Source organism: Rhinolophus sinicus, chromosome 7 (assembly GCF_057876585.1).
Source record: "Rhinolophus sinicus isolate RSI-liver-muscle chromosome 7, RSI-T2T, whole genome shotgun sequence".
NCBI lineage: Eukaryota > Metazoa > Chordata > Mammalia > Chiroptera > Rhinolophidae > Rhinolophus > Rhinolophus sinicus.
Genome location: NC_142507.1, coordinates 13,235,961 through 13,253,322, shown reverse-complemented (window position 1 = coordinate 13,253,322; position 17,362 = coordinate 13,235,961). Strand labels below are relative to the sequence as shown.

At 37.2% G+C, this 17,362-nt stretch overlaps 1 protein-coding gene across 3 annotated transcripts in view; it reads left to right on the top strand.

Annotated features, from left to right (window-relative positions):
* Positions 1-7,894: 7,894 nt before the first annotated feature.
* SGK3 (serum/glucocorticoid regulated kinase family member 3) overlaps positions 7,895-17,362 on the top strand; it is a 103,184-nt gene continuing 93,716 nt past the window's right edge. For 2 of the 3 annotated variants that reach the window (XM_019726410.3, XM_088799395.1), the window contains exon 1: positions 7,895-8,032. The gene's annotated coding sequence lies outside the window, so the exon portion shown is untranslated. The remainder of the gene's footprint in view (positions 8,033-17,362) is intronic. The other variant, XM_088799401.1, reaches the window with a different exon arrangement.

Below are 17,362 nucleotides of genomic sequence, written 5' to 3'. Positions count from 1 at the left end.
TCCTCTAAAGCCATGTCCTTAATCACTACATTATACTGAAATTTGTTCAAGTTGGATTTTTCTTTTTATTTTCTAAGGAAATTATTATTATAGCAAAAATTGGATTTTTCTGTGGGAGGGATAGCCCAAGGAGCATGTATCAATTAAAATTCGAATGACGATATTATCTCTTTATTGCCTTAATGTGCTGTTTATTTTTCTAAAATTTTATGTCATCACAGACTTTTGTAACTAATTTTGACTTTTCATACCATGCCCCAAATTTCTGAACTGTTAGTACAGTTTTAAAAAGTCAAGTGTATATAGGTTCTTCCCAAGGCTGTGAGCTTTGACTTTGCTTATCTGCAGAGTTTAAAAGTAAACGAGACCCCAGGAGGTCATGTGGTCCTGTTTCTGGCCTTAAATACCTCAAATCATCACGTTTTCTTGCTATTTAGGGAAATGATGGTATAGGATTCCATTTAGGCATGCAGGGAATTTTAATTTCTATGATCTTAATTTCCAGCAGTATTTTCCTCTACCTGTTTTTCATATGATTGTTCTGCAGTGCAAATAAGTAGCAATTAAAAGTAATTTATCCCAGTCATGGGTTGAAATTATAAGTCATGAAATGAAATTTGAAAGAGGTGGTTGAAGCCAAATAACATGCCTATAAAACTTTCAAACAGTGTGTTACTAGGCTTGAAGAAACATAGCACAAGGCAAAAGGGGTAAGATGTTTAAAAAGGCGATGTATTGAGGAATACATTCAATAGTATAAGGACAAAATAAGGTGTTTTTCTCAGTTCTCATTTTATCATGTTCTAGCATGGATATAAAATCCTTTTGTTGAAAGCACAGTACATCTTTGTACCTTGAAACTTCCCTCTGTCTAAATTCAGTGCTTTGCATAGGAAATGTTTGTTGAATCAGAAATATTTATGTTCCCACATGATTGCATTAAAAGCACTTTGCAGATATCTAGAAAGGAAAATAAGTAATAAATGGTTTATTTAAACGACATGAAAAACGAAGTGGGTGTTAAAATGACCAGTTTCAAATTCAAAGCCCAATCCACAGCAGATCATTATCTGTGGAAAGGCCTGGGAGTGGAAGTAGGGGAAGGAGCTGAGAAGCAGCTGATTCTGTGGAATTTAGTTGTGAGAATAGTTCCTTATTATATGTTTCATAAATGATTTAAACTCCTTTTCATGGGTGGGGATTATATTTTTCATTTCTACCTCTCTGAGCCTAGCACAATACCTGGCACACACTAGTAATCAACAAATACTTACTGAAAGAAAAAGGAAGACAACAAAAGACATTAAGTTCTTAGATGACACCAAACCACGGAACAGAGATGGTAGAAGGTAACTAACCTTTTGTTTTTTGAATATGCACTTCATCCTTAAAAATGTTTCAGCATACACACCCACATACAAATTACATATTTGTAACCTCCTATACTAATGTATTATACACATTGTAAAATAGAAACCCCAAATAAAAAAATATGAAATAATCAATATTTTAAAAATAATTTAGTGGTATTTTATTAACAGTATAAGAGCCTTTTTAGTTTCACTTGATGCTTTATTACTTGGTATTTTATTACATTTTAAAAATCTTGGTTTAACACATGTGGCATAGTGATTCAAAGATGTAGTTCTAATTTAGTTTATTCTAATGCTATATTCTAATAGCTGTCATAGCTGGAAAAGATATTTCAAACAGATACTTAGATTGTTATTGATGAAAGGCATTGTTGGTTATATCTATTAAGGTACTTATTTCCATTTTCGATCCCATCAACCAGTTCTACAAAGGTTTTTGTTGAAATTTGACTAGTAAACATCCATTTTCTCTGCTATCAATCAAAAATTCCTGAAGACTAAAGACGTTGCATTTTTTACCTTTTCAACACATTAGTTTAAGACCAACTGAAATTCATTATTTGGAAAAAATATATATATTTTTTAAAAATTTTTTATTGGGGAATATTGGGGAACAGTGTGTTTCTCCAGGGCCCGTCAGCTCCAAGTCGTTGTCCTTCAATCTAGTTGTGGAGAGCGCAGCTCAGCTCCAAGTCCAGTCGCCTTTTCCAATCTTAGTTGCCGGGGGCGCAGCCCACCATCCCATGCAGGAATTCAACCGGCAGCCTTGTTGTTAAGGGCTCACGCTCTAACCAACTGAGCCATCTGATGGCCACTGGAAAACATTTAAACAAATACAAAATTGTATTTCCAAAATTCTTTAGTGTGCATATATTAGAGTTTTAAGAGAGTGCGCGTGCACACACACACACAGAGTTTTTTGCAATGAAATTACATACTGATGGGACTATTTCCAAACATCCTTTTCAAAACTTTCTCCCCAAAGCATTTCTTTCAAAACATATGTACACTAAAGGGGAGAGTGGATGGAGTTACTTTCTCATTCATTGCTAAAGCTTTACCTTAAAAAAAGAGTACTACTCTCTTTCTAAGAGAAATTTGGATCCCTTGTATTTTTGTGAAAGGAAAATGTTTCATTCTTGATATTTAAGTATTATTTTAAATAATAATAACTAGTGCTTCTGTAGTGCTGATTTCAGTGATGGGTTTACTTATATTGACTCACTTAACCTTCAGAACAAACTGAGCCCCAGAGACGTTAAATAACTTGTCCCGGGTTACATGGTGGTGATGGCGGCACTAGTCAGTATGAGGCAGCGTGTATCGAGGAGCAATGCTTTTAATCCTAAAGATCTTGAATACTTTAATAGAAGAAAAAGAGTTCCACAATTGCTCCCCATTTCAGTAGAGTGTTGCATAGATTCTATAGAAAGGATTTGTTTTCACAAAACTAACCACCTCAGTGACCCCCTATACCACATAAAACTGACCTTGGATGCAGGAGAGTTTCCCTTCCAGTGGAAAGCCCACCCTTCTTAGCAAGTGGGTGACTGACTGACAAAGGACTGCATGGGCATGCCAGCTTCAATATGTATGTTAAATAATAGAGCTTGATTTCTTTCTTTTCAGATAAAAAACAAGTGGACGTCGGATATTTTCTTCCTGAACTGAAGCAGATTGTCTTGAGCACCCCTAGGATGTGCACCTTCCATTGTGGATGTCTTTTGTCTTAACAAATATGATGAAATTCAAAATCACCCAGGAAAAATACAGTTTTGGTAAAGTAGGTGCAGAGGCAATAGGATAATCAAAGAAACCTCTTACATGTAACTCAAGAAATATAAGTAGGCCCAACAAGTGTTTAGGGTTCAGATTTTAATATCTAATAATAATGACATGCAATTTTAAATGGAAGAATAATTCTAAATTGCGTTATGGGAGTGCAAATTGAAGAGCTGCGAGAGAATGCTCTCACTATACTAAGATTTACCTGATCCTTTTTAGACTTCCATATCTCATACTGAGCATCTCATCTAAAGAAAAATGAGGAGAATTTGGAAAGAATTTGTATGAGAGTCATAAAACATTAAAAAAAGAGGTGTGAGAAAAATTTAAAGAACTGAGGTTGTTTATTCTAGAAAACCTAGAGAATTTAAGGGTCTTCCGGTATATAAAGAGTTATAATCCCTTAAAGTCTGTTTAAATCTTTGACACATCTGGTTGAGCCAGACACAGATTCCTTAGAGATTTAGCTGAGGAAATAACAGCAATGAACCTAAGCCTTTGCATTTGAAATTGGTTCAATCATTAATTGCACATAATTGACAGTAAATAACTGAGTCACCAAATGACTAGTGCTTAAGAAAAGCTATTATTCCGTACTGATAAGCAACTAAAATAATTATTATCTTCAAAGTCTACCTTGTAGGTTTGAGCTCAGAGGCCTAATATGATTCTCTGAGGAACACAGTCACTGCTGACACGACATATGTAAATAAGCTTTGTCAACTATTAACAGACATAGCTTATGCACGTAAGAGAGAGAGAGAGAGAGAGAGAGAGAGAGAGAGAGAGAGAGAGAGAGAGAGAGAGAGAGAGAAGGGGCGATTTATATTTTGTTCTTAATACTCTTAATAACTAGATTGGAAGACCATGAGATTTCCTTACTAGGGAAGGATAATAGTTTTACTTCATACAACTAATGGTCTTAGCAAACTTTAAAGGAATTTCTAGCAACCTTTTATCGAAAAGCTGATGCTAGCTGTTTAAGGATTCTGATCTCCTAACACTTCCCCTTGGTTTTTCTCATGAGTCTAATATAGAAAGTGAGAAAGGCCTATGATCTGAAAAGCCTTATGTAGTTTTGCTTTAAAATTGAGTTTTCCCTTTATTACAAAACACACTTGAACTTCAGGCATTTCAGTTTTGAATTTGAACATTGCTAACTTGACTCAAGAAAGATGTTGAACTTTGGGCTACTCCCATCCCCAGCACATAAAATGAGCACTCTCTGAACCATTTTCTAGACTAAGGAAACAAGTTAATTCTGCTCTGTGCTAAGGCAGTATAAACCGATCTCAATTTCAGTTCCCGTGAGTATCTGACTTTTTCTAACTATACCTTGGGTTGCTTTGTGTTTTATTAAATTGTTTTGTTTAGGAAATTCAGTAAGTTAGTTGGTCACTTTAATTCTCTTCTTCGTACTTATTTTTACAGCATGCTTTTCTCGTTGATTATTTTCTAAGCCAATTCATGGCTAGCACTATACCTTAAAGTACCGTTATAATAAAAATGTTTTTTTTTTTTTTTGAAGTTGTGGGATGCTGTGATTGTTGTATCAATGGATAAACATAACTGGAAACTATAGCAACAACTCATAATGTCTGACCCACTTACGTAGATGAGTCTATAGTAGAATGAAGGGAAAGGTGCTGTAAAAGCAGAGCAAATAATATGAATCAAAAACATCGTTGCTTTTGTAATCATGTAGTTGGTAGCATTATCCTTATCTCTCTAGTCTTGGTGGTTTAGCTGCTATAAAACAAATATTCTAATGGATACTGGCCATTACTTCCATTAACAGCTGACTTACAAATAAATCATTCAGATCCTGTGATTGCCATTTTATCCATTTTTCTCCCTAAAGGAAGTGATACTTTCTGTATTGTAATGCTTCTCAACTCTTTCAAAGTTACAACAAAAGAACTACAAATAACAGAGGACTTTAATATGATATAAAAAGCCCTGATGGTTCCATATGAGGCACCATTTTAGAGAAAAAGATTTTCCATTTTGAAAAGAGGATGAAACCCAAGCACTCATCTCATTGGAATATATTATCTAAAAAAAAAAAAGAAAAAAAAAATACTGCAGTACCTAGTTAAGTAGGGTTTTATTTTTTTCATGTTTGGGTCAACAATTTACATTATTGCCAATCCAATTTTCTAAAATTCTGAACATAACTATATCTTAGTATTTCTTTTATGATTTTTTTCCTGTTACTTTTAGGGTGTCTATAAAACCACCAAAACTTTAAAATTTGACCATTATTTATACTAGTACAAATAAAATATAAAATATTGGCATTTGTATATCTATGTTAGAGTTAATAATAACGATGATGACAATAGCAGTTAATTGATATTATGTTCCATGTATCCTACTGAGTTCATTTGATCCTCATAGCAATTTCACAAGATAAGCACTATTATTCTGTTTTGCTGAGAAAAAAAAGTACTATTATCATCCTCATATTACTGATAAAATAAATGCTCAGAGGTGAAATAATTTACCCAAAGTAGAAAGTAGCAGAGCTAGAACATAAACCTGACTCTGTCCGATTCCAAAGTTTGTGCTTATAATCTCTACATTATAGATAAAACAGATGAACAAAATATTCGCCCTATGTGCATGAACAGAATCGTATTTCTAAACAAAATATTGGAACCCATAGTCTAACAAAAAACTTGCTCTATTTTAAAACTTTATTTACGTAAAAACTTATGAAAGCATAGACATCAACTAGACATTTAGCTGAACATTCAACAACATTTCTTTTACAGTATAAACTTAAAAGAAATTGGAAACATAATGGAAAATAGAGATATGATCTATATCTGTAGCTGACTATGATTAATCAAAGTGATCAGCCCTAAAGTGTGCCCTGAAAATGAATTTAAAGTGTAAATGCCCTTTAATAGTTTTTTAATATATTTACCTCCTCTAGTATTCTGAGAAATCAAGCTATTAAATTGCAGCTCTTGGATTATAAAGGCAAAATACTCAACCTCTTATCAGCTCATCACCTTCTTGTCTTAAAGTATTTGTGGGAGGTGGCAGTGGTGGTTTTGTGTGTGTGTGTGTGTGTGTGTGTGTGTGTGCACTTCACAACAGGAGGACAAATTTATCCTGGAAATGTAATTGTTCCCAGATGTTTGTATTTCAAAAAGAAATAAAGGATGAAGAAACGGAAGTTGAAATGTGGCCAGAGCCAGGTATTTGTCTGTCAAACAAGAATGGTGTCATTCCACTTGGAGTTTACTGACACAAAACTTCCTTTTGGCTGAGAAATTTTTTAGCACTGTGAATGTGGCTTTGAGAGATACACCGATCATTTGTTGATTTTATTATAAGGGAGGAATTCTTTAAGCTTCTCTGTGCCTTATTGTGTGGACTGCTTTGTGTGTAGATCACAGTGAAAATGTGTAAAAGACCATTGGCGATGTGTTGATTTCTATGTACTGTACTTTATATCCGTTTCTGTATGCCACTGAACATCATAAAGTTCTGTTAGGATTATGATATTTCAAAATATAAAAATGTTGGACTCACATCCTTTTTTTTTTTTTTTAAAGAAGGAGAAGGCCATGTGGTGGTGACTGACATTAAAAATATTCTAACCTTTACCTGTGGAGCTAAATTTTTAAACATCATTTTAAAATATAAGGAAATGTTCCCTGAATTTAGGGAAGCCACACATAAATGGCAGTTTCTCTACCTTTGGAAGTTTATTTGTTCATAGCTTTGTAGCAAATTGTCAAGACTTATCTGATATGAAGTATATAGATGATTCTCTCAAAATCTGAAGCATGATATATGCACATGGGAATCTAAATAGGGAAGTCTATCTTCAAGTGATACCTGATAAAACTTAAATTAGTGTTGTGGGGCAAAAAAAAACCCAAACCCACTGTACTTCAAAATGCTAACCTCTTTACTTCACACCCATTGAATTATGTAATTCTTAGTTCTCCATTCACGTTCTGTACCTCTCTTTATCTTATCCGGAAAAAAGAGGCAAATAAGAGGGCCTAAAATGCAACTTCTATATTTGAAGAATAAGAAAGAGTAGTAAGTTGTAAAGTGTGCCCTCAGCTGACTTGGAGATTAATGGGAATGAAAAAACAGTAGTTAGTAGATCAACAAAGACATGTAGAAAGGAAATTTCTTTGTACACAAGACCTGCCAATTTGTGACCGCTCTCCCCGTCTATAAACACAAAGGCCAAAACTTTGTTGATGAAAAAGAACTTCAAGTAATGCTAAATGAAGCATAGTTATCGCCTAATTATTTGGATAGTTTTTGACTTTCCAGTTTACCCCACGCCACAGGCCCACCAAGCCATTCCTGGAGTGGCTCTGACCCTCTGGCTGTCCAGCGGTCCTGCTCCCGGGACACACCGGTGTCATCTTCAGCAGCCGGGCCCGGGAACGTTGGCCCAGGCCGCTCTTGGGACCCAGGGCAGCGGTCACGATCAGCTGAGCGGCGGGAAACATCCAAGAGTCTGGGCCTCTAGACGGGATCACTGGTGTCCCCTGAACTTTGCCCACAAAGTGGGCCGGGGGCCCGGGCTTTCGCGGGGGTCCTCGGAAAAGAGAGCGCCTACGGAGCTGGTTTCCGCGGCGGGTCTCCGCAGGGGCCGCGCAGCCTGCGGCTCCTGCCCGGCGCCCCTCGGCTCGAAGCGGGCGCCTTCCCGGCGCGCTGCCCGCCGCCCACCCGGCTTTCCCCGGCCGCCCCGCGCGCACTGCGGGAGGAGCCGCCGGCCGCCGTGACGCGTCAGGGAGGAAACGCCGGCGCCCGGCGGCCCTGCGGGGAAGGAGGAAGAGCGAGTGCGCTCGGCTCCGCGCCCGCCGCGCGGGGAGGCAGCACAGTGGAGCGGGGTAGGTGCGGGGCTGGAGGGACCCAAGGCGGGTGGGCGGGCGTTAGGGTCCGCGCGCGTCTGGGCCGCAGTCGGAGCCCCCCGGGTGGGTGAGACGGGGCGGGGCGAGGGGTGTCCGGGCCTCGACTGCTGCCTCTCCTCCAAGCAAACGTGCCTTTCCCGGGTCCCCTGGCAGCTCCCCCCACCCTCAGCCCGACTCAGAGTCTGTGCTCTTTGTTTCCTCGAGGTGAATCAGTTTCTGCTATTTGATTCCTAAACTCCCGAATGGTATCGGTGGATGGACACAGTTAATTAACTCGTGCGCAGCTTCGGAGCGCGGGGCGGCCGAGAACCCGGAGGGTGGGAGACCCCCACCTGTGGTGGAAAGTAGTTGCGGGTCACCTGCGAGAGTCGGGGACAGAGGAGGCCTGGGGAGTGGAGGGCACGGGAATCAGCAACCTGTTGTCGGTGGACCTGTAGTCGTCATGACACTTTGAATATGTTGCTGCCCTTTACGTTCTCTGTGGTTTGAACCCTCTCCGTCTCTTTTCAAGTGAATTTGGCTCTGTCGATTCCCACAGTTTTAGCATTGGTATGTGCTATCTAGAAGTGCTTTGATATTTTTAGATTTTGTCATTTTTCGTGGTGGTTATTTGGAAAGAGAAAAGAAAGAATTCATCTCTTGAGACTTAAACTCTTTCATTACTTAGTTTTTGCACAGTGATTTCTGAACCAAGAGTAGAATTGCAGTCTTGCACAAAAGACTATATAGGGTACACTTAAAATGCAGAAATAAATTTAGAGCACTACAGTTTCTAAAATTTTATCAAGGTAGAAAATATTAGACTGTTGTGTGTATTGATTATCTAGATCGCTGTCACTAGGTTGAGGTGTCAACCAGCCAGTCTGGAAAGTGCTTTATTTATTTAACAAACGCTTAGCTCTTACTACGTGCTGGGCTCTTTCTAAGAGTTTTATAAATATTAACTCAAATTGTTAACTTAAGATATTATAGCGGTTACAGCAATGAAGAGGCTGTGTGTACTTCAGTTCCCCAATGTCATTGCAAGAGCTAGAAACATGAGAGGAAGTTTCAGGCATATTTTAGGACTGAGTGTGCCTTCAGGACCCTTTGGCGACCCCTCCTGTAAGACAAGCTGCCACCCCTCCTCTTCCTGGGGGAAGGGAGTCTAGGGTCACCCCTCTTCTGGACCTCTTCCCTGCAGCTCTCATCCCTACCATCTTCTATCAGATGGTCTTTCCTATTTGCCATCGTGCCCATGTTAGCTAACACTGGAGAGACCAGAACTTCCCCCTTTCTTCAACTGCCACTGCCTGGAGCCTAATTTTGTTTTTAAAAGTAGCTTTGTTCCCAATCTGTTTGACTATTGCTGTACAGTAGCTTAGATTTAAGGGTCAGATTGAATGTGGAAATGTACTACAAAGTAAAACATTTTTATACTTGTAGGTGTCCATTTTGTGATTTGCAGATATATAGAGAGAATATTTTTCCAGCATTAAAATGCCCTCTTTTAAAGGAGTGCCTTGGCCTGATGACCAGATTAGTGAATAAAATAGACATAGTTCTTGTCATTATGGTGATTATGAATCTAATGTCAAAATCTGCACGTCATACTGACTTTGTTTCTCTCTGTTGTATATCCAAATTTCCAGGGAGATGATTAAATGAGACTCTAAAGCCTTATTTAATAGGATTATGAAGTGTCTCCTGGAAGCAGGAGGGCTCCCTTTCCTCTGATATAGTTTATGGCACAACAGACGTTAGTGGTTTCAATTCAGCCAAATGACAACACTTTCATGGTTTACAAAGTGCTTCCAGACATACTTATTTGCTCTTCAGAGAGACTCTGTGAGGTTGGTAGCCATTTTTTATTCCTGTTTTTAATAAATGAGGAAACTGAAGCATAGAAATGTAAAAAGCTTTAGCCAGGATGGCACAGATGGTAAGAGGCAGAGCTTGAATAAAGAGCAGGTATGTGGACAGTACCTGGAACGTGCCAGTCTGTAATAAACCTTTGTGGAATGAATGACTCCAAATGACTTCGTAGTTCTTGCTCTTTCAAAACATGTGCCTCTCAAATACCATGTTTCCCCCAAAATAAGACCGGGTCTTATATTAATTTTTGCTCCAAAAGATGCATCAGGGCTTATGTTCAGCGTATGTCATCCTGAAAAATCACGCTAGGGCTTATTTTCCTATGAGGTCTTATTTTTCGGGGAAACATGGTACCATCATCAATTTGTACCTAAAACACTTCCAGGCCTAATCCGATGTCTCTCTCTTATTTCCAACAGCATATGATACACATATTGTCTCCAAAAGGGATGAGAATGCCCTTTGGACTCCTTTGTTAGGATTTAAAATCTCTGGTTTTTGAAAAAGGAAATAGGTTGGTTATTTTTTTCTCTATCTCAAACACTTTACTTGTTCTGTGTGATTTGGAGAAAATTTAGATTAGACACATTGGTTAAGTGTTTGTGTTGACAGCTTTCTTGTCTCTCCCTGCTCAGTTAAGGTCATTTTTAAGGACTACAGATCCCTATAGATTTTCAATGTCAGTGAACTCAATTAAGCTACTTGGAATTATGATCAAATTTAAACACAATGATCCTAGGTATTGTAATTTTTTTTGACGCGTCTAACATCACTACTGTGATTTTTGAAATGTTGCAATTATTTAAGTATAAGGGTCTTTTAAAAAACAAAAACAAACAAACAAAAAATCCTCAACCATTTATTTCCTTCAAGGATAAACTCTCTGTATTCTAAAGTATGTGACCTCCAGATGGAAAACCTTCAATTAGAGAGGAAAATATGGCCATTACCTGGTGGGAGAAATTGAGAAGGGAAGAAAAATGACATGGGATGGCTTTTCCCGTGAGGAGTATTAAGTGGTAAGAAACCCTAAATGAAGCCAGACTGAGTCATCTGCCTGTCAACATTCTTCTGTGTGGGGGTGGAATAAAATACTTTTGAAACCTGTCTTGTTTCAGAAACTACTTTACCTTTTCCAATTCTCATGTTTTCTCTCTCTCTCACTGGCTCTTTTTTAAAATTCATGTAAATTACTGACTAAACTGCTGATTCATGAAACTCAAATTATGTAACATGTTATTCCTGACAGAAACAGCTCGCTCATTATTTTAAGGGCCTCAATGGCTCTCTTTTCCTTTACCTGTTCCATTCCTTATGGTGCCATCTTTGTTCTCATTTCACCTTTTCTTTTTCTATTTCATGGAGAAACGTGGTAAATCTAATAGGTGCCGATTCCACATCTTGTAGTTCATTTAAAAATAATTTTAACTCAGTAATAACTTGGAGTTAATTGTCACTGCGGAGGAAAACACCATGGAAATCAGATGTTGAAGGCCGACTCAAAACATCAACCAGTAACATTTTTTTGCCTGTTTGAAGGTGAGCCAGGAAGTTTTTAAAGGGAATTAGGGCAGTGTACCATCTCCTTGCCTTTGTTCAATTTCTCAGGGCCTTTCCTAGTTCCCACAGGTCCCTGAAAACCTGCCTTAGTTTATCTTCTTGTAGCCACCATTTCTTCTATTATTCAGAACCCAAATCTGCCTTGGGTGGGGGTGGTGAGTGAGTGAAAAAAGGGTGGTTATCTTAGAGCAATTGTAGTGTGAGAAATTGATAATACATAAGGTGGGAGATAGAAGATGTGTGGGTGAAGTAAGAGATGTTAGATCTCATGGTGAAAGATTCATGCAGAGTGCTGCTCTGCCTCTCTGAATGGGGCCATAATACAGGGAAAACTTATATGAAAATCAAAGAAAGTCTGGGAAGAATTAGAAACATACTATTGGCATATGATATTGGCAGGCAGAGTTCCTTCGTGCCACCAAGTGCAAAAGTGTCATTATAGGTAGCTGGTTTTTTCAGGCCTCAAAATAACATGCAGAAAATGTTTGCAGATAATTAAAATATAGAGAGCTGGTTTCCTGGCATTTAACTTGAGAGTAAGGATGATTTGACAGGTTTTTGGTTGAGTAAAGGCCTGGATTTTGTACTTTTTTAAAGGCTTGCTCTTTTTGGAGAGTGTCTATATATTGAGATAATAATGTCATTCTTTTCACTGTTTCATGATTTTAAATGACGTTGTGTTTGCATAGCATACTGTTATGAATATGACTCAAGTTAATTGCTTCCATTCAGATTCTTAATGTATTTGCTATATTAGTCAATACCAAACATCTTTTTTCCTCTAGGTAAAAGGGACTTTGTATGTAGTATGTTCATATACAAAATTGGACTCACTGATGGACTAGCCAGTCTACGGACTGCTGGATGAAACGTCCTCAAGTACAGTGGGGCTTCAATAGGACATGACTAATTGCTTCAGTTCAGAGTGAGAAGGAACTTGATTGTTCTGGTTATTTACCTCCCTGTTTTTAAGATAAAAATAGATTAAAGTTAACTTAAAATGATCTGGTTTCCAACTCAGCATCCACACAAGCAAATGTGTGTGTGTGTGTGTGTGTGTGTGTGTGTGACTATATAATCTAATGCACATGTATATTATATATATGACCAGGTAAAAGACTATAGGGATCATATCCTTAGTTGATGAAGAAAACACTGTATGTATTTTTTCCCATTTTTAGTTTTGTTTCTTATATTTTCTAAATATCATTTTTAATTACAAAGGAATATGTATGCCCTTAAATTTAAGCAACTGAGAAGCATGTGAAGTAAAAAATAAGTTCTCTCCATTCCAATCTCACTCATGAAAATAGCCACTGCTAAGTTTTTATATCCTTCTGGACTTTTCCTCATGCTGATATAAATCTGTGTATCTATAAATGTACATGGAGTTTTTTTTTTTAAATGGGGATCATTCTATACAGTTTATTTTGTTTCTTATTTCACACTTTATCATGGACATCTGTAGATCTACATCATTAGTTTTGACTGTTGCATGGTACTCCACCTTATAGTTAATAAATTATCCATTTTCTATTATGTGTTCATTCTTTTGTATTTTAAAAAATGTTTAAATCACCAAAGTAATACATCTTTTTAAGTAGTACATTTTTAAGAAAAAGTAAAAGAAAATAATAATCACCAGTAAACCTACTACTCATTAATAATCACTATTATTATTTTAGAGTATATCTTTCTAAACTTTTGTGTCTGCATATCCATATTTTCAATGCCATTTAAAATAATTTCTCATATAAAAGCTTGCTTTGTTTGTTGGAGAATCATGCTTATGTAGCCAACAACAAACGTCATTGATTCCATGCACTTTTAAACCAGTTATTTTTCTATGTTTCCTGGCCACCTGCCATACCCCAAACCTGGATAATGCTCTTGGAAAATTTATACTACTGCTCATAAAAGGGATGAGGTGAGGGTGTGTGGATGGACCGATAGATCTATCCAAATCAGCATAAAGCATGTATCCTTCCAATGGCGGTCAGTCAACATTTGTATTTTAAGTACATCTAAAATATAAGATATTTAAGAAAAGAAATAACAGAATATCCACATGAAATTGACTGTGGTCACTAAAGGAAATGCAGAAATAATGGACTTGAGCCAAGGAAACACTGTTGAATTTAGTTAAAAATGAAAACAGCTGAAGTTTACATGTTTTGAAATAGTTTCCCAATGATAAGTACGTTTTTTTGAAATAATTGGTTTAACAAAGCTCCCACCAATGGTAGGAATAGGTGACCTTGACATTTCTGGTGATCCTATTATATTATAGGCTGTCCCAGAGTTAGTAACCATTGACTTAGTATAATTTCATGCATACAACTGCCTAGTCACTAACACCACCAGTTTTTCCAGCCACCCTCTGTCTGGGGTAACATCTCTCCACCCCCCTTTTCTTCTCCCACTGCGCATGTGCACAAGCTATCACCGACATTTTCCTCCTGTAACCTTTTGCGGCCTTACCCCTTTTCTGAGAGTTTAGTACCACGTTTAACCTTGTTCTGTTTTCCTCTTCTTTCAGCTTTTGCTTTAAGAAAATTTCCCTCTGTCCTTTCTCCATTTTGATCTTAAGCAAAAAAGATACTAATCATGGTGGTACAGTTAAGATCAAGCCTTTAATAAAGAAAAGGAAAGCGTTTAGTTTGGAAGGAAAGGTAGATATTATAAAGAACTAGCGGTTTCAACCTTCAAAGCCCTTGAGAATACCCAGCAATTCCTTTCAAAGTTTCCACAGTCTCCACCCACCTCCTCTTCTCTAAATACGATGTTTTGTTTTCTTAAGCGTTGGCATGTACAATAAAATTTAAAACTATAAGTTTTTGTTCATGTCATTGCAATAGCATTGTTTTGTGATTTTTTTTCCCCCTGTTGAAGATGTTAGCCATATTATGGATTGACTAGAGAATGTTTTGGTCTTAAAGTTAACTCCTAGATAAGACCACTGTTCCCTTCAGAAAATACACCCAAAGTTCTAAATATCTGGTTTAAAAACAACCTCTTTGTTTTGGAGTTGAAGACTAAAAAGGCTCTCTTAAACCAAAGATTAGCCATCTTTGAGAAGTGGTGTACCAGGATTCCAAATGCTTCCTTTCCAGATTTTCATCAGCAGAGACATGTATTGAGAAGCTGGGGTCAGCCTTCCATTCTTGGGAGGTAGAGAGGAAGCAGTACTAGTCGAAGGAAATGTTTGGTTGCCCTGTAGACTCTCTCAGGAGGTTGGGGTGAAGGATGGATCAGGCCCAGATAACTGACTTCATACCAACTTCCGCTCACCTGTAAAGGTGCTTCGGCCAGATGTGAGCTCCGCACCAAGACAATAGCTGCTTAAGCTGCATGAAATTAAAGACCTATTTTTTCATAAATGTTGTTGAAAACGGTTTTGAAACCACATGTTTATTCATCCTCCAAACAACAGCACGGTGCTACAATTCATGGCGGCTTAACCATGAAAATTCTATATTATTTGCTTATTTGAACTGGGGCCATTGTTAATAAACATTCAGAAGTTAAGACTTTGCTATGGTTTTAAAAAATCGTTCTTAGTTTTGTGGTGCTAAGTGTACATAGTTGTACACATTTCACATTTTAGTCCGTTCCAACACAAGTCCCTTTCTCTTTTTTCTAATTGTTCTCCCTTTACCCCAACTCTCTCTTCTCATGAATATTTTGTTGAATTGTTTTTGTCTGTAAGGAAATGATTTTTTTATTAATGAAAAATAAGACATATCAATGATTTAGCAGAGAAGAATTTTTACGAGATTTATAAGACTGTACCCTTTTCCCCTTGAATATTGTGTCATCCTTTAGATTTGCTTTATTTCTGATTCCCATCAACATTAACGTCATTTATTTCTATTCCTCCTTTTTAAAAATCCACTCAAGTATGAACAAAGGTCCCTGTAACACTGAATTTTTTTTTTATTAGTTTCAGGTGTACAAAACATAGTGATTAGACATTTATATACCTCACAAAGTGATAACCCCAATAAGCCTATCACCCATCTGACACTGTACTAGTTATTACAATATTATTGACTGTATTCCCTATGCTGTACTTTATATCCCTGTGAATATTTTTTTTAGTTGACATTGACTATTAGTTTATATTAGTTTCAGTTGTGCAGTGTAGTGGTTAGACATTTATATAACTTGCGAAATGATCCTCCCCGATAAGTCTGGTACCCATCTGACACCATACATAGTTTTTACAATATTCCCCATACTGTACTTTATATTTCCATGACTATTTTGTAGCTACCAATTTGTACTTCTTCATTCCCCTGAATTTGTTGCTTTTGTTGGACATTTCAGGATTAGAAGTTTGCCTTTGAGTTGTAGAACAATATGTATAAAATGCCACCTCTGTGTAGAAAAACAAGGAAGAAATAAAAATATATTTTTGCTTTGTATCTCTAAGCAGAAAGAGCCTCTAGAAGGAAACATAAGAAATTAAGTGTACATCTATTTGTGATTGGGTTATGAGAACTGGGTGGATAGGAACAGGGGTGAGAAGCGGACTTTTCACCATATCTCTTTTATAATTTCTTGGTTTTTGAACTATGTGAATATGTAACCCATTGTAAAAGCAGTTTTAAAAATCGTGTGTGGGTTCCTTGACTTAAAAAAAAAAAAATCTGTGTATTCGTGTTGTCACTTTTCGCTATGTCTTTAGCAAAGTTGTTGTTTCATATTATTTTTTAAAGAATGTATGTATTCTAGCCTCAGAGGACTAGTAGTATTTCTCAGGCATCTTGACCTGGCTTTCATATCCTCAAGTGCTGGGACTAAGATTCATTATGAAGACTTCCCTTAGGAAATTCTGATACTGCAAATAGGGCCAAACCTTAAGTTATTGTTGGCTGAGTTGAAGAACCATTCAGCTGAAATTACCTGCAGTACTTTGCCAACTGGATACTCAGTTGTTTCCTAATAAAACTGTTAGACAATACAAACCTAATTGGTCCAAAGTTACTTGATTTTCCCTCGCATGGTGTCTGTTATCTTGTCAACAGGGTTATAATTGACCTACTTAATATCATGTGGAGTTGGTGCTTTTAGAAAATAAAGGTTGGTTTACTTTTAATATTTAGATAATTCTGCTCTTTTCAGTACACACTAAGCTAAATAGTTTTCCACCAGGATTTTTGTGGTTTTTGTCATTTGGACCAGTATTTTACCCCAAGGAGAGCAAAGAGAAAGGAATTTATATTGAATACGTACCATGTGCTGGGTGCTTTAGAGACATTATTTCATTAAATACTCATAATAGCTACAGGGCTAAGTGTGTAGTTTCATTTTACAGATGAGGAAATTGGGGCTTAGTGAGGTTTTGAAGGTAGCCATGCGTGTGTAACACAGGGCAAAACTGATTTGAACAGGTCTACCTGGCTTTACCAGGAGGTCCCTGAGCCTTTGAAAAGGGGGTAAAGGCTAACGCCTCTCAAAGGCCCTCATCAGAAAGAATAGGCAGAATTGATTTACAGATAACTCACATTACCATTTGCTGAAGTGGGTCAATGAGTATGAAAACTGGCTTTTCATTTTTACTTTATTATTCTGAGATTGTATTAATGTTGTAGTCTAGAAACTGCTGCCAGACTTCAGGAAAAAAGCTGACTGCACATGTTTTAAATATCATATATATCTCACCTAATAGAAAAGGGCTTAAAAATCCTAAATTGCTGAATATGTTCAATTTTGAACTGACAGAATTTAAATGTCTTATGCTGTTATCTACAGAGCTGTCACACACTCCTGTTAGCAACCAGTGGCCAGTGAACTTTGTCAACTCTGACAAATGCTGTTGTCAGATTCTAAAATCCCTTAACAATGAAAAGCAGCAGCATTTACATTAATCCCTGGAAATAGAGCAACCAG